General features: G+C 37.3%; 1 protein-coding gene and 1 long non-coding RNA gene across 2 annotated transcripts in view; one reads left to right on the top strand and one right to left on the bottom strand.

Annotated features, from left to right (window-relative positions):
• The window catches only part of CYYR1 (cysteine and tyrosine rich 1), a 103,580-nt gene that overhangs the window by 20,109 nt on the left and 65,336 nt on the right, over positions 1-18,135 (top strand). The window lies entirely within an intron of this gene.
• Positions 1-18,135, bottom strand: part of LOC134736659 (uncharacterized) — a 60,496-nt gene that overhangs the window by 14,611 nt on the left and 27,750 nt on the right. The window contains exon 2 of the long non-coding RNA XR_010120803.1: positions 1,741-3,545. This is a non-coding gene — a long non-coding RNA (uncharacterized lncRNA). The remainder of the gene's footprint in view (positions 1-1,740; positions 3,546-18,135) is intronic.

The following is an 18,135-nucleotide window of genomic DNA, read 5'->3' on the forward strand; positions in this document are numbered from 1 at the left end:
GGACTAAACACGGCCCAAAACATAGAAATAGGCTTCAGGACATGGACAGAGAGCTGCAGGAGAAGCCCTCTTGTTCTGTCTAAGTAAGCAAGCATAATGTGGACAGGGTTTAGCATCTGTGCCATCAGAATCCCAGAAGAAAGGAGAAAGAGTATGGGGCTAAAAAATCCCAAGTTTGGTGAAATAAATAAATTACAGATCTAAGAAGCTGAGGAAATTCCAAACTGGATAAACCCAATTAAATTCACACCCAGATACATCATAATCAAATTGGTTAAAAGCTAAAGAAAAAAAATTTGGAAGCAGCCAGAGAAAAATAAAACATTACCTATAGGGGAGCTATGATTTGAATGACTTCATTTTCTCATCAGAAACCTTAGAGGCCAGGGAAGTGGCATATTTTTTAAGTGCCAAAAGAATAGAATTGTCAACCTCTATATCAAGTAAAAAATATTCTCCAAGAATAGAGATAAAATGAAGACATTCTTTTTTTTTTTTTTTTTTTTTTTTTTTTGAGACGGAGTCTCGCTCTGTCGCCCAGGCTGGAGTGCAGTGGCGCAATCTCGGCTCACTGCAAGCTCCACCTCCCGGGTTCACGCCATTCTCCTGCCTCAGCCTCTCCGAGTAGCTGGGACTACAGGCGCCCGCCACCACGCCCGGCTAATTTTTTGTATTTTTAGTAGAGACGGGGTTTAACCGTGGTCTCGATCTCCTGACCTCGTGATCCACCCGCCTCGGCCTCCCAGAGTGCTGGGATTACAAGCGTGAGCCACCGCGCCCGGCCGACATTCTTAAATTAAGAAAAATTGAGAAAATATTAATCCAGCAGACCTGATGTAAAAGTTCTTCAGAAAGAAGAAAGCAAATGATACCAGAGAAAACTTGGAATATCATAAAGGAAAAAGAAGAGTAAAAAATCAAAGTCCTGCCCAACTAGCAGTACTAGTTGGTAAATATGGTAGGCTGTTTTTCTCCTCTTGAGTTTGTTAAAATGCAATCGACTATTTAATGCGAAAACATATGATATGTATGATAGCACATTCAATGGTTTAAATGTAATATTTAACATGACTAGCATAGGAGGGGAAATGTTAATGGATCAATAAGATGATAAGGTTTCTATATTCCAACTAAAATGATACAAAATTGATTCTAGGTGATGATGAAGAGTTAAGTATATATCCTGTAATCTCTAGAGCACCCACTAAAAAGAACAATAAAAAACTACAGAGTAATATAGTCAAAATCATAGTAGATAAATTAAAATGGATACTAATAAATGTTCTTATAACTGAAAAGAAGGCAGAAAAGGGGAGTCAAAGGAATGAAAAACAGGGAACACACAGAAAGCAAATCATAAAATGATATACCTAAATTCAAACATATCAATAATTACATTAATGATCTAAACATACCAGTGAAAACAGCAAATGGATTTTGTTTTGAACTTACTCAAATATATATTATTCATTTCAACTCTACTGAAATAGGTAACTTAAGTAAAAGGATGGAAAAAGATATGCCATGCAAATATTAACCAAAAGAAAGGTGGAGTGGCTGACAAAGTACAGTTATACCTTGCAGACATTGTAGGTCCCATTCTGGACTACCAAAATAAGGCACATATGGCAACAAAGTGAGTTACATGAATTATTTGGTTTCTTGGTACATATACAAGTTGTTTATACTGTAGTCTATTAAGGGTGCGGTAGTGTTACACCCCAAAAACAATGTACATACCTTAATTTTAAAATAGCTTGTTGCTAAAAATCATCCGAGCCTTCAGCAAGTTGTTGTAATTTTTTGCTGGAAGAGGGTCTTGCTTTGATGCTAATGGCTGCTGACTGATCAAGGTGGTGGTTGCTGAAAATTGGGGTGGCTGTGGAAATTTTTAAAAATAAGACAACAGTGAAGTCTGCTACATCAGTTGACTCCTCCTTTCATGAAAGATTTCTCTATAGCATGCAATGCTCTTTGGTAGCATTTGACCCACTGTAGAACTTCTTTCAAAATTGGAGTCAATCCTTCTAAACCCAACTGCTGCTTTATCAACTAAGTTTATGTAATATTCTAAATCCTTCCTTTGTTGTCATTTCCACGGTGTTCACAGCATTTTCACCAGGAATAGATTCCATCTCACAAAACCACTTTTTTGCAAATCCATAAGAATTAACTCCTGATCTGTTCAAGTTTTATCATGAGACTGAAGCAATTCTGTCACATCTTCAGGCTCCACTTTTAGTTCTAGTTCCCTTGATATTATCACTATACCTGCAGTTACTTCCACTACCAAAGTCTTGAACCCATCGAAGTCATCCATGAGGGCTGGAATAAATTTCTTTCAAACTTCTATTAATGTTGATAGTTTAACCTCCTCCCATGATTCACAAATGTTCTTAGTGACATCTAGAATGGTGAATCTTTTCTAGGTTTTCAATTTACTTTGCCCGGCTCCATCACAGGAATAACTATGTGTGGCAGCTATAGCTTTACAAAATTTATTTCTCAAATAATAAGACTTGAAAGTCAAAATTATTCTGTGATCCATGGAGTACAGAACGGATGTTGTGTTAGCAGACATGAACACAGCATTAATCTCCTTGCACACCTCCATCAGAGCTCTTGGGTGACCAGGTCCATTGTCAAAGAGCAGTAATATTTTGAAAAGTATCTTTTTTCCTGAGCAGTAGTTCTCAATAGTAGGCTTCAAATATTCAGTAAATAATATTGTAAACAGACATGCTGCCATAAGGGCTTTGTTGCACATAGGCAGAGTAGATTTAGCACAGTTCTTAAGGATCCTTAAGTTTTCAGAATGTGCAGTGAGCACTGGCTTCAAGTCAGCAGCTGTATTAGTGTCTGACAAGAGAGTCACCCTGTTCTTTGAAGCTTTGAAGCCAGACATTGACTTTTCCCTGTAGCTTTGAAAGTCCTAGATGGTGTCTTCTTCCAATAGAACTCTGTTTCATCCACACTGAAAATATGTTGTTTAATGTAGCCACGTTTATCAATGATCTGAGCTAGCTCTTCTGGAAAACTTGCCACAGCTTCTACATCAGCATTTGCTGCTTCGCGTTGTATGTTTATTTGTGGAGATGGCTTTTTCCTTAAACCTCATGAACCGACTCTTCTGGCATTTAACTTTCCTTCTGCACTTTCCTTACCTCTCTCAGCCTTCACAAACTTGAAGAGAGTTGAAGCCTTGCTCTGGGTTAAGCTTTGGCTTAAGGGCATGTTGTGGCTGGTTTGATCTGCTATCCAGATCACTTTTGCTTTCTTATCATTCGTGTGTTCACTGGAGCAGCACTTTCAATTTCCTTCAACAACTTTTCCTTTGCTTGCACAACTTGGCTCCCTGGTGCAGGAGTCGGCTTTTGGCTGTCTCAGCTTTCAACTTGCCATCCTCATGAAGCTTAATCATTTCTAGCTTTCGATTTCAAGTGAGAAACATTTTACACTTCCTTTCATTTTAACTCTTAGAGGCCATTGTAGAGTTATTAATTGGCCTAATTTCAATATTTTTGTGTTTCAGGGAAGAGGGAGGCCTGAGGGGGAGAGAGAAGGATTGGGAACAGCTGGTCAGTGGAGCAGTGAGAACACACACAACATTTATCAATTAAGTTCACCATCTTATACAGGTGCAGTTTGTGGTGGCCGAAAATAGTTAAAATAGTAACATCATCAAAGATCACTGATCACAATTCCCATAACAGATATAATGAAAAAGATATAGTGAAAAACAGATATAATGAAAAAGTTTGAAATATTGTGAAAATTACCAAAATGTGACACAGAAACACAAAGTGAGCATATGCTGTTGGAAAAATTATGCCAATAGACTTGCTTAATGAAGGGTTGCCACAGATCTTCAATTTATAAATAACATAATATCTGTGAGACTCAAGAAAGAAAATACAATAAAATGAGGTACGCCTGTAGTTTCTTGAAACTCACCTGACAAGGGAAAATGAACAATCTGTTTATATACTTACATAGAGGGTAAAATGAAGTTATTTGCATTTTTTCTTATTCTTTTTAAATTTTATTTATGAGGCGTGTCAGTGGATTACAGATAATACCGTGGAAGCTTAGATTTACTTTACTATAATTCTAAATCATTTAAAAGCTTGACAATCCCTGGCATTTCGTACATGTATAAACACCTCAATTCGGATTTGGGATCTTTGAGGATCTGGCCCACACTCTACACTTTTCTGTAGCACATCAAATACCCATTGCAGCCTTGGTAGAAATATTAATTTAACATACAGCATACAGAATGTGCCCTGTAGGTGACATGACATGAAAGCAAAGACACAGAAATAGAAAATTAAGAAGGTTGATCATTAAATTTTGTGGTGAAAATGACTAAAATAATTCATTTTAAATTAGGTTTATTAAGAGAAATGTACAGTCCGATGAGGTGTGGGAAAGAATCTGGGAAGGAAAAAGAGTGTAATATTAAAATGAACACTCTTTAATCACTGGCAGGCTTCCCAACCATGTTCATACATTTTTAAAAATTCATCAAACTTTTTAAAAGAATGACCCTGTCTCTTTTCTTCTAGTCTAAATATTTATGAGACGGGAGTGCTCACATAGAACTGCAGAACCCCAAAACTTATTGTATTCTGGGTACACGAAAAAAGTAGCACATAAGAGAAAAGAGCTTATCCTGGAACGATTTATCCTAAGCCAGTAAAACCTGCTCTATTTTTCAGATTATCCCTCTAGGAAGACTAACCCCTATGTGTTTCAATTAGTCAACGGTCTCATTTAAAGATCTGTAAAACTTGTAGTTTTTTTTTTCTTTTACTGCATCATTTGTTTCAAACAACACTTTTAAGCCTATATTTGCACACAAAGAACAAAAACATATTTATCATGTATTCCTGTCTTAAATCACATTCAAGCTTTTAAATGTCTTGCAGTTGTAAACACTAGACCTTAATTATGTCTATTCAGTGAAAAGTAGAGATTTCACAGAATTTAAATTTGTTTAAATTAGAGATTCTCAAACTTTATTATGCACTAAAATCACCTAGGGGTATTTTCTAAAAATAACACTTTCCCAGAATCTAATCTAGGAATTCAGATACAGTGGGTAGAAAATTAGGGTAGAAAATCTATATTATTATTAATTATCCCTCACTAGGAGATTCTGTAACAAATGGCCCTTAGACCGCACTGGTCTAAATAACCCATACTGGCTGGGCTCGGTGGCTTATGCCTGTAATCCCAGCACTTTGGGATGCTGAGGTGGGAGGATAGTTTGAGGCTAGAAGTTTTTAAGACCAACCTGGACAACATAGCAAGACTTCATCTCTATTAAAAATGAGAAAATTAGCCAGATGTGATGACATACGCCTGTAATCTCAACTACTCAGGAGGCTGAGACAGAATTGCTTGAGCCCAGGAGTTCGAGGCTGTAATGAGCCATGCTCATGCCACTGCACTGCATCCTGGGCACAGAGCAAAACCCTGTCTCTTAAAAATAATAATCATTAGACAAATAAATAAACCTTACCAAAAACCATTTCATTGTCTACTCCTATTATCCTATGTAATTATCAATTAAGGGATATAATCAAACCATCATTTCATAAACTGTAACTTCTTCACACTTATATAGACCTACATAAAGGGTTACTTTAAATTACCATGGTAAATATATTCAGAAGTATTGAAAATAAAATGTTATAAAATTCATTTTTGTTTGATCAAAGTGATTGAATAGCTAACAGAGACCCATGGGTTTTCAGTAAGACCCCAAACAAATTTACAAAGCTTTGCCTCTGCCAAAAATAAGTGATAAAATAGTGTAATGTAATAGATGTAAAATAGTGATAACAGTAGAATCTGCCCCATAGGTTGCTACAAGGTTTAAATGAATTAATATTTACGAACCACTTAGAACATCAGCTGGTACTCAGTAATGCTTAGCTATCTTCTATTCTCTAATGTAAGCTTCCATTATTCATACATGATAGGTAAACCAGGGAATGGTATTAGTATAACAGGGAAGTTGTATCGGTTGAAATCGAGTTTTCCTTGGCAATGGGAGCCAAAAAAAGAAAAAAAAAAAAGTAGAAATAGAATTACAACTTTCAGCAGGAAGGAACAAAACCCATAACCTGAATGCTGCTCTAGGTGCCAAGGAAAAGCTTTTCCTTTGCCCTCTGAAGGTTCGTTGAAAATCATCCGACAAAAGTCACATTAATAGGTGGCATATAAAATTATTAATGCGAATGGAAGAGAATCATAGGGTGGTTGCCCCACCACACGTTGGGGTACAGATGGTTATATACCCTTATTTTCAGGGGAAAGGGAGATGGGGAAGTGTGGATGATCTTAGGGGGATAGCAAATTGTTTTTAGGCAAATTAAATGGGCTTGAAGAACAACAATGGCCTGGGACAAAGTCTCTTGGGCCCACAGAACAGACAATGGTTTGTGACAAGTCTGTCCAGGTGTGTTGACAGACTTCAGTCTTTGTTCCTCCCATATGACTTCAGTTAGTGAAAAATCAGGGAGGGGATCATAGGTAATTGTTTTTTTCTTTGGCGAGTCTGGACTTCAGCCAGATGAGGGAACTTCAGGGAACAACTTCATCCTGTGCTTAAAGAGAGACAGGGAATTGAGAGACAGGAGTGGGGAGGTCAGAGTGACCTTGAAGATCCTTCAGTTGAGTATGTCAAAACACCATATTTCAGGCGATCAGTTTCTGAGCCTGAACATTGCACAACCTGGACCCCTCTGTGCTTGATTTTAAGAAAAATAAAAATGAGTCCTTGCACCCTGGCTCCCTAACCAGAAAAATGCACCTTCAACCTTGCTCAGCTCTTGACTCCTGGCAAGTTGCACTTCCTCCTGTGCTCAGGGGCCACTTCTGCCTTCATTGTCTAGATGCTGGGAAGCTGGCATTTCCACTGGGTTGTTTTTGTGCCTTTTAAATGTCCTCTGAAGCAGCGTTGAGCCACAATGAACTTCCTCCCTGAGCTGGGCAAGTTATTTCCTGACGTATCCACTATTGTTGCTGTAGGGCTGTGAGCAGAGTGGAATCTATCCCGACATTAATAAAGCCTTCTCTCTCGGGTTGCTGTATTGCATGGGCTTGTTCCTTACACCTAAGACGGTGCATTCCCATGGTCGTGCATTTTGCAGCAGTTGCAAAAATAAGATATTTAAATTATCTCTTTCAAGACTATGATCTCTTTCTACTTCAATTTCCTCTCCCTAGAGGCTTTAAAATGACTTCACCATTTGGGGGTTCCAGTTGGGGGAAGTGGAATTGTGAGTAAATTTAGTCTGCATTTAGTGCATAGGTCATAATCACTTCCATGTATACTGAAATTATTGCTAGCCATTCCAATATACGAATAGCTCCCAAGCATGATCCACAGCCCACCACACCAACTCATTCAGTATTCTGATGCCTAGGGGCAAAGCAAGGTCAGATGCCAACATGAATGTGTGATCAAAGTGACTCCTACAACTAAGCAAAATGGAAGTGATTAGGTGGTGATGAAGAAACAAAGTTTCAAAATAGGAGTCAGAAGAGAATCTGTGGCACAACTCTTCCAAATACAATATTACAACTCGTATTTGAAAGAAATCTAACAGAAGTTTTCTCAAATTTGCTCACAATTCTAAATATTTACACATTACCACTAACATGCTGTGAGACTAAAATAATTTTTTAAACCAAGAATAGCCAAAAGCCAATTACACTACATCATGTTAGAGGAAATACTATGTTATCTTTCTCTTCTCTCTTTGGAAAAAGATACCACAAAGTTGTAGTCACATGAAAAGGAGCTCAAAAAATAAAGTTATTTTATTCTTCATTTATTTTGCTTCAGAAATCTCTGATATTCAACCTGGACAGCCAGGTCCATGTCTCACCTAAAAAAACACCATATTTACGTGCTTAATTATCTGTTTAATCTCTCAATTATTGACAAGTGGGTAATGTAAACTATCTTATTTAATTAAGAATAAGCTGTATTCTCAGCACTTTGGGAGGCCGAGGCAGGCAGATCACGAGGTCAGGAGATTGAGACCATCCTGGCTAACACGGTGAAACCCCGTCTCTACTAAAAAAATTAGCCAGGTGTAGTGGCGGACGCCTGTAGTCCCAGCTACTGGGGTGGCTGAGGTGGGCCTTCTTACAGGAGAATGGCGTGAATCCGGGAGGCAGAGCTTGCAGTGAGCCGAGATCGCGCAACTGCACTCCAGCCTGGGTGACAGAGCGAGACTCTGTCTCAAAAAAAAAAAAAAAAGAATAAGCATCTTATTAACCGGAAGGTAGAAACCATTACACAGTGCAACTGTAAGCCTGTACTATCACTCATTAACCTTGCCACCTTGGAATTAAACTTTCAGGTTGCTTATTATTATCTTTCTATGAGAAAAGAAGACGAAGAAGCCTGAAGGATAGGGTGATGTGGATGCTGCTTCCCACTGGATGGTAAGGGATGAACACAGAAGAGGCCCTGAGGAGGTGACATCTGAGTAGAGAACAGAACAAAATGACTAAGTCAGCCACGTGAATATTTAGAACAATTCCATTCTACCAAGTGGGAGGCAAACCCAGAGACTCTAAACAGGCCATGATACGTGAGAAAATTGAACCTTAAAAATAAAATAGTTCAAATTAACACAAATATTTTGCATTTGTAATAAAATACATTATATAATTTTAATAAAAAGTTAGTATGTTTGTCAAATTAGGAATTAAAAAGGGACTGGTATATCTAGTAGAGAAATTTTGTCATTTAATGTGTTCTGAAACATTTAACCTACTCTGAAATGATTTGGGTGTTTAGGTAAATTATCCTTCACATGTCATTTTATACTCAAATAATAATTTATCTTTTTCTTTTTTGTTTTTGTTTTTGTTGAGATAGGGTCTCACTCTGTTGCCCAGGCTGGAGGGCAGTGGGGTAATCACGGTTTCTTTGCCCAGGCTGGTCTGGAACTCCTAGGATCCACCTCAACCTCCCCAAGTGCTGGGATTACAGGCATGAGCCACCGCTCTCGGCCTTTCTCATTATTTAAATATTTAAACCCATATATTCACAATTCACAATTCAAAAATATAGAGATAGATGTTGTTTTTACTTACAAGATCATCCTTTAGAATTTATTTAAATAATGTTTAATAATTTTAATACAATTATCTCTCCCCTGACATTATCATTGATCCATGTCTCTTCAGGGTCACCAGGATGCATCAGTGTATACCCTTCAAAAGTATCATTAGAGATGGGCCCTGACTGTAGAGTTTATGAAATTTAGTTCTGTAAGTCAAAAGAGATTTATAAACATGGCATTCTTATGGTAGACATTTAGCTAATAAATCCTAAATAAGTTTTGATTTATAAATCCTTTTATTGCCCTTGGGATTCAGGTGACTGATTTATGAGTCAGTATGCTAAAATCTATAATTTGACCAGGCATAAATCTTATTCCACAATTTCTGTTTTAACATATGATTCATAAATCCTGGTCAGGTTCTGTTTGGTTTTCTAAGTGCTCTGCATTTAACGGGAAGTCTCGTAAGTTCATATTTTAGGATTTTGACGACTAAAAGTGATTATTCGTACAGAATTCAGGTAAATAAAAACAGCAGCTGAACAGTTTTCCTGTATTCTGGTGGGTGGATTAGTAGAAGTGACCTTTAAGTTCATTAATGATCTCAAAATGTTTTAGCCTTAAGAACGGTGAAATATCGCAATTAAAATTCTTCTTCACTGTATCTGTCAGACAGTTAGAAATGGTATGTTAGTGACAACAAGTTGTCTTCTAATGTCCAATCTCCCTTACCTAATATTGATATAAATTTAATAAAGCACAATAGCTTTCCAGGGTAAGCACTACAATCCCAGCCCTCCTTGCAGCTATGTGTGACCATTTATTTTATTTTATTTATTTATTATTATTATTATTATTTTTTGAGATGGAGTCTCACTCTGTAGCCCAGGCTGGAGTGCAGTGCCATGATTTCGGTTCACTGCAAACTCCGCCTCCCGGGTTCAAGCGGTTCTCCTGCCTCAGCCTCTTGAGTAGCTGGGATTACAGACGTCCACAACCACGCCCCCCAATTTTTTTATTTTTTAGTAGAGACGGGGTTTTACCTTGTTGGTCAGGCTGGTCTCGAACTCCAGACCTCAAGTGATCCACCCGCCTTGGCCTCCCAAAGTGCTGGGATTACAGGCGTGAGCCACCACACCCAGCTATATGTGACCATTTAACTAACTTCAGCCAATGGTGGGTGAGCAGAGATGATTGTGTGCAACTTCAGTACATGCTTTGGCTGGGGTGCCAAAGTAGCACAGGTCCCAATGCGGAAGGAAAGGAGCACAGGCCCCTGACATGTGGGTGCCATTCTTTGAGCTGCACTTAAACCTGGACAGAGAGATGAAGGAAAAAACAACCTATAATTTTTTTAAAAAAAAAGATTATTTTACTGTCTCTTTCTACATTGAATTGAATATCATAACTTTTTTAAATTTTATTTTTAAGTCCTGGGGTACATGTGCAGGTTTGTTACATAGGTAAACATGTGCCATGGTGGTTTGCTGCACCTGTCAACCCATCACTTATATATTAAGCCCAGCATGCATTAGCTATTTTTCCTCCTGCTCTTTCTCGCCGCATCCACCCCACAGCAGACTCCAGTGTATGCTGTTCCCCTCCCTGTGTCCCAGTGTTCTCGTTGTTCAGCTCCTACTTATAAGTGAGAACATGCAGTGTTTGGTTTTCTGTTCCTGTGTTAGTTAGCTAAGGAATTTTTAAAGACTTTAACTTGAATCTTTTTACAGCAGACAAATATTCTTTAGCTTTTCAAAAAATTGTGTTGAATATATCATTTAGGCATTGTGCTATAAACATTGTGAAAATGAAGGTAAATATGAGTCAGTCCTTGCCTTTGTTAAATTTCCTAAATAGTAATTTGCTTCTTAACACCCTAATACATGGAATTGTTATTAATTTTGTTTTCTAGTTGTTTGTTGCTGCAGAGTATGAAAATACAATTGGTGTTAGTGTATTGATCGTATATATAACAACATTGATAATTCACTTTGTACTTCTAGTAATTACTGCATACATTGATTAGGATTTTCTATGTAAAAAAAGTCTTATCTGCAAATAGAGTTTTACTTCTTTCTGTTCTGTATGCCTTTTAATTCTTTTTGGTTTTTACTTTATGTCCCTGGAAATATTGAATGGAAGTTGTTGGAGTAGATATCTTTGCCTTGTTCTGGAACATAGGAAAAAAACAATTAAGCATGACGCTAATTGTAATGTTTTCCATTGATTCTTTTTATCAGATTGAGGAAATTTATTTCTGTTCCTAATTCGCTGAGAGTTCTGTAATGAATGGAGGTTGAATTTCATCAAACACTTTTTGCATCTGTTGAAATGATCGCATGTTTAGCTCTCTTGTAAGGTGAAATATATTGATAAATTTTCAAAATTTAAACCATGTTTGCATTCCTGGAAAAATATGTCTCTGTCTCACACACACACACAAGCAATCTTTCTCCCTCTCTCTTTCTCTCTCTCTCCCTCCCCACCCCTGCCCCCACCTTCTTATGCTGTTTATGTTGCATGGTATACTAGTATATCTTCCCAGCCCTTAAGGGAGTTTCTGTATTCAGAGGCATCTACTTGAATTTTTGTATTCAAAGTACCTTTCCTGTAGACAACAAATAGTTCATGCTTTTTAAGTAATTCTGACAATCTCTGCCTTTTAAAATACTTCATTTCCTATTGATGTGGTGGGATTTAGTCTTTCGGTTTACTGTTATCTTTTCCGTTTGTCCCACTTGCTTTGTGCTTCCTTCATGCTCCTCTCCTGCTACTTTTGAGTTAATTGAAATTGCTTTTAGAATTCCATTTTAATTTCTCCTGGCTTTTTAGCTTACCTCTTTATTTTATTATTTCAGTGGTGCTCTAAAGATTGCAATATGTACCCTTAATTTTTCTATTGAAAGTTAAGCACCCCTTCTCATAAAATGTAATAACTTTGCAGTCCTATAGGTCTTTTACCTCCTATAATTTTTTCTGTATTTTCATGTTTATTACATAAGATGCTATGCAAACTATTATTTTTATTTTAAACAATCATAAGTACTTTAAGGAAAACAAAATCTGAATTTTTATCTGATCTCATTTCCCTTTTGATTGAAGAACTTCTGTTAGCTTTTCTTGTAGGGCAAGTCTACTTGAGAAGAGTTACCACTGTTTCTGTTCATCTGAAATGCCTTTATGTCATCTTTATTTCTGAAAGCTATTTTTGTTTCACATAGAATTTTAGGTTTTCAGTGTGTTGCTTTCATTTGGCACTTTAAAAGATGTCATTACACCGTATTCCGGCCTCATTGTTTCTGCTGTCAGTGGTGATTTGTATTTTTGTTCTTATATATGTAATCTGTCTTTTTTCTCTGGATGCTTTCAAGATTCTCTTTATCTTTTGTTTTTATCTATCAAATTGTGATATTTTCAAGGTGTCTTTTCTCTATTTATACTACATAAGATACGTGAGGTTTTTGAGTCTGTAAAATGGGGGAAATTTTTAAACATTCTTTCTTCAGATGTTGGGTTTTACCTGTTCCTGCCTCTTATCTCCTTCTAAAACTCCACATGTATTAGATTTTGATATAGTCCCACAATCACTGAGATTCTAATTTTTTAAATATTTTTTCTCTCTGCTCTCTAGATTGTATGGTTTTGATTGAGATACCTTCACGTCACTGATTCTTCTTTCATCCTTTACATCTTGTTAAGCCCATACAATTAATTTTCTTTTGTTTCCGATATTTTATTCCTCATTTCTAGAATTTCCATTTGGTTCTGTTTTAAAGTTGCAATCTCTCTGCTGAGATTTTCTGTATATCCATTCATCACAAACATATTTTACCTTATACCCTTGAGCATAGTTATAGTATCTATGTTAAAATCCTTGCTAGCCTGTCCTAACATCTGGTTCATTTCAGGATCAGTTTATTTAATTGCCTTTCCTCTTGACTATGTATGGAATAACTTGGAATTATACCCTGGACACCTGTTTTAAAAAAATACATTGTAGATACTGGATTCTGTTATTTCTCTGAATGTTGATTTTTATTTGTCTGTTTTATTTGTAGTTAATTTAGAAGAACTCAAATCCATTTTTTGTCACTCTTGCAGTGGGTAACTTCTAAAATCTTTGTTTGGTTCTTTTTAGCCTTAGATGGGCTGCTGGGAGTATGCCCCATGCGTGCATAGTGTAGAGGTCATCCTAAGATTTTCCGCAGAGTTTATATGCAAAATGTGATGCTCCACCCTGTATAGTTTCTCCTTTGCATGATTTCCCCTCTCAGTTTTCATCTGATTTCGTAGTTCTAAACGCTGTCCTCTGGTTTTTAAAAGCAGTACACTGCAAGGGTTTCTGTTCAGGATTTAGCTAAGTAGCTTATTCTGATTGGGGCATGCCGTTAGCCAAAAAGCCTTATCAATGGAACACTTACTCAGTTCCATTTCCTTCTTCCCAGTTTTGATTCACTTCCAGTTTATGGTGGCTTTGGGTTTCTCTCCAGGGATTTCAGGGAGTTTTTAAACTTTCTTAAGAGCTTGCAGTTGTGATCTGTGGTAGGGTTATACCAATAAGAGCTATTCCACTTCTACCACTCTACCAAAAAAGAAACTACATACATCCTTTTGAAGAACTCATAGTCTAATGTCTTAAACAAAAATGCTAAAAGCATCTAGAGAGAGTCTGAGGAAAGTTCTTTTAAGAAATGGTTTCCTTAAAACACAAAAAAGAGGCCTTCCTTAAAGTGACATTGCACATCAACCTTGTTTCTCCTCTTACTTTTATATTAAATCAGAGAAAAGGTGATATGCTATTATGAGAGGGAAAAAGATGTGAACCCCAACATATTAAAATGCTTCTTATGAATGCATCAAAGCTTCTGGTTAAATAACATAGGTTGAATGCAAATGTCTCTCTGTAGTTCCTCCTGAGTCTTCACAAAGCAATGACAGTAAAGGAACTTAGGGGGAAAAAAAAAAAAACCTCAAAAAGAAGATACCAGACAAAAGAAGCAATATTTTTAAATCTGGGAAATAGTTTAACCACTGGGAACTGTTTTAGACTAGAGAACATAGAGATCTAAGTATGTTGAGGCAGAATATCAAAAAGCTAATCATTTCAACACAAAGCTACAGAAATCCTCAGGGATTGGAGACAACTGCTGCTTTAAAGGCAGGTGTGCAAAAATGGGAATGAAAACTGGAGTATGGATTAAATATCTTTAAAATAGGAGTTAGACTTCTCATATTCTCTCTCCAACCCTGATGCATCAAGAGAAAACCTAGGGTCTATTTTTGGAGAGGTTTTATCAGACAGTATTTGAATTTGGAAGACAGCAAATAAATATATTTGAAGTTGGAGTGTGAGTTACTGTGTTGAAATCAGAGGGATTATGGGAAAAGTCTTCCCACTGAAGAGAGATTTGTCCCCTGCTTGGCTCGTGAAAGGCTCACAGCCACACTTACGTACTTAAGGTTGGAGGTGGGTGAACTGAGTTCTAGAAAAATCCATTCACCCAGAAGTAAAGATCTACAGCAGGAATTTTTAACCAGCGGGTCTGTGAACTTGAATGAGAACAATAATTCATTTTTATTTTAAACTAACTTCTGAAAGTTAGCATTTCTGGCATCTTTGAATATAGGCAACAAACCATCGTAGTATAATTGGTACCTGTGACTTTGTGACCAATAAAAATCACAGTTGTTTTCGTATCACATTATTCGTTGCCTATATCTCCAAATCGCATTTTCACTCATCATTATTTCAAAATTATAGTAGTTATTAGATACAACTCTAAAGTTTATTAGATGGTGCATTAATTAAAAGCACATACGACTATATCACAAATTTAATGGTTTAATAGTTTGATAACCAGATTGTGATATAATTGGTTTCATGCATAGGACATAATTCTAAAACAGGATCCTAGACTTTACCAGGCTGCCATGACACCAAAAAGTTTAAGAACTTCTGAACTAGACACAGGTATTTGGATATTTCCCCAATTAAAAATATGATACCACAGTAGCAAACCTACAGTGAGATTCACAAATGAATAAGCCACACTCCGATGCCTCAGGGATCTAGAACTAGAAATACCATTTGACCCAGCCATCCCATTACTGGGTATATACCCAAAGGTCTATAAATCATGCTGCTATAAAGACACATGCACACGTATATTTGTTGCGGCACTATTCACAATAGCAAAGAGTTGGAACCAACCCAAATGTCCAACAACGATAGACTGGATTAAGAAAATGTAGCACATGTACACCATGGAATACTATGCAGCCATAAAAAATGATGAGTTCATGTCCTTTGTAGGGACATGGATGAAGCTGGAAACCAACATTCTGAGTAAACTATCACAAGGACAAAAAACCGAACACCGCATGTTCTCACTCATAGGTGGGAATTGAACAATGAGAACTCATGGATACAGGAAGGGGAACATCACACTCCGGGGACTGTTGTGAGGTGGGGTGGGGGGGAGGGACAGCATTAGGAGATATACCTAATGCTAAATGACGAGTTAATGGGTGCAGCAAAACAACATGGCACATGGATACATATGTAACAAACCTGCACATTGTGCACATGTACCCTAAAACCTAAAGTATAATAATAAAAAAAAAAAATAAGCCACACTCATGCTTCCAAATGGGGTTTTTCTGAGTCTCACTTTTAAATATATATGACAGCTAAAGACCTGATATTTGATGAAAGCCTCTATTGTGGAAGATAGAGACAGAGCAAAACAAAATAGAATCAAATAAAGAAAAAAGAGTGGTAAAAAAGTGGTGGGAAAATAAGCACATGAAAGAAACACCATAATTAACATATTGAGAGAAATAAAAGACTATATTGCATTCATAAAACAAAACCAGTACACTACGTACAGAAGAACAAAGAATAAGGAGCTCCTGGAAATTAAATTAAGATAGATTCAATTAAAAAATCAACAGATAATTGGAAAATATTATTAAGGGCCCATTACCCTTTTCCTTCTTCCAGAAAGTAGATGAAAAACTCAAAGATTGGAAGTGGAATTTTATCCACTATACCACCTCTTAGTAAATACTTTCCAACTTCCACTTCTGCACACTATGACTTCACTACAATGTCATCACCCACACACATTTACCTGTGTAGTGACAAATTGTTGGAATTAAGAGAAGGTTAGTAACAAGTTAGTTGCAGTCAGAGCACCAGTAATGTGCTCTTGCCATAGACTGCAATACCTGATGAAGGTTCATCTCTGTGGTGATCACTGCTCTTGCTTACTGTCTTAGTCCATTCAGGCTGCTATAATAAAACGACATAGACTGATTGCTTATAAATAATAGAAATTTTCTTCTTGCAGTTCCCTAAGCTGAGAAGTCCAAGCTCAAGGCATGGGCAGATTTGCTATCTGGGGAGTTTCCTTTTTCCTATTTATGGTGTCTTCTCCTCACATGGTAGAAGAGGGATAAGGCAGTTTTTTTGAGGCCTATTTTATAAGGGTGCTAATCCCATTCTAATCATCTCCCAACAGACCCCACCTCCTGATACCATCAAATGGGTGATTAGGGGTCAACATATGAATTTTAGGGGGACCCAGATATTCGGACTATAGCACTCACCAAATATTTCTAGCTTTCTACTTTCCAGCCTGAAACATCAGGCTGGCTCCACCCTGCTGTAGTTGGAGGTTAAGCATTGCCCTTGATTTGCTTTGGCCAGTGAAAGGTGCAACACTTCTAGAGAGAAGTTCTCAGAGCTGGTTAATTATTTGGCATGTGCTCTTCTCTGTAACGGTAAAGCCTCTGCCAGCCAGAATCACTGAGTACCAATAAAGAATGAAAGCTCCCTTTCTGCCTAGCCTAGGTGGACATAAAACTTGAGGAATAGATAAACCTTGATTGGCTCAAGTACTGAGAGCTTGTTAGTATTGCAGTAAAAGCCAGAATCTCTACCATCTACCTCCCTCCATCATCCCTGTATGTGTTCTGAGTTGTGAAGCAAAAAAAGGATTGTTACACAAAAGAACAGGATAGGTAAAGCAGACTTGGATCCCTTAAGGTCTGAGCTTGACCTTATGCATGAGTTCACTGGAGTACAGTGGTTTAAGTCAAATCCATACCTGATTTCAGCACCACATAGTCTCTGAGTCCCTGCATATGCCATGCTTTCTATCTAACCCCTTTCCTATACCTACTCCTATGCTCCTCAGTTAATTAACCTAAGCTCATCAATCACAACTCTCCTCCAACATCATAACCTAGGAAAACTCTGAACTCACACACCAGATAAGATTCCTTACCTTATGCCCCTGCACTTAATGTTTTTCCATCACAGAACATACCAGTATTTACAATTACACATTCTTGGCCCTTTTGTTTGACTAGAATTTCCATGAGTGCAGGATCTCTATCTGGGCCTGGCACACAGTAGGTGCTCAGTAAGTGTTTATTGAATCAGTGAACAGGCAAATTTAGCATCCAGAAAGCTGAGAATAAGTCTAAAGAGTATAGAAATGATGTCGCTTGGTGAGGGAGAATGCAGAAGATCAAGGAACAGATGAAAACAGACCTGGTTAAAGGACTGTGATGCAGTGGTGCCCAGGTAACATCAAGAGGCATAGATATTTCCAATCCGGTGTCTCAGGGCTGCTAGTGTTATAAAAATAGTGAATAAAAATCAAAGAGAAAAAGTTATCATTTTCTTTCTACCTAAGTATTGAATTTTAAAAGCAAAGCTTCAGGCCCTTTATAATCACATTAGAATGACTCTTGTTATGCTTTCCTGAAATGAAAACCTCTGAAGAATGGAGGAAATGGTGTTTAAAATGTACTCAGGTAACTTTCTTAGACCTTCCAGAAAAAGCCTGAAGTTCCTGCCTTACCTGATTTTGAAATGTTATAATTGGGCATCACCTCCCTTTGATATACCATTTCTTAAATCACACAGACTATAAACATACCCATTTATTCAAAGCATAATAAAACATCTCGTGGAAAAGCAGGGCTTAATGCCTGTGTAGCTTTCAACAGTGAGTTATGTCTACCCTCT

The sequence above is a fragment of the Symphalangus syndactylus genome, chromosome 5 (genome assembly GCF_028878055.3).
Source record: "Symphalangus syndactylus isolate Jambi chromosome 5, NHGRI_mSymSyn1-v2.1_pri, whole genome shotgun sequence".
Classification (NCBI taxonomy): domain Eukaryota; kingdom Metazoa; phylum Chordata; class Mammalia; order Primates; family Hylobatidae; genus Symphalangus; species Symphalangus syndactylus.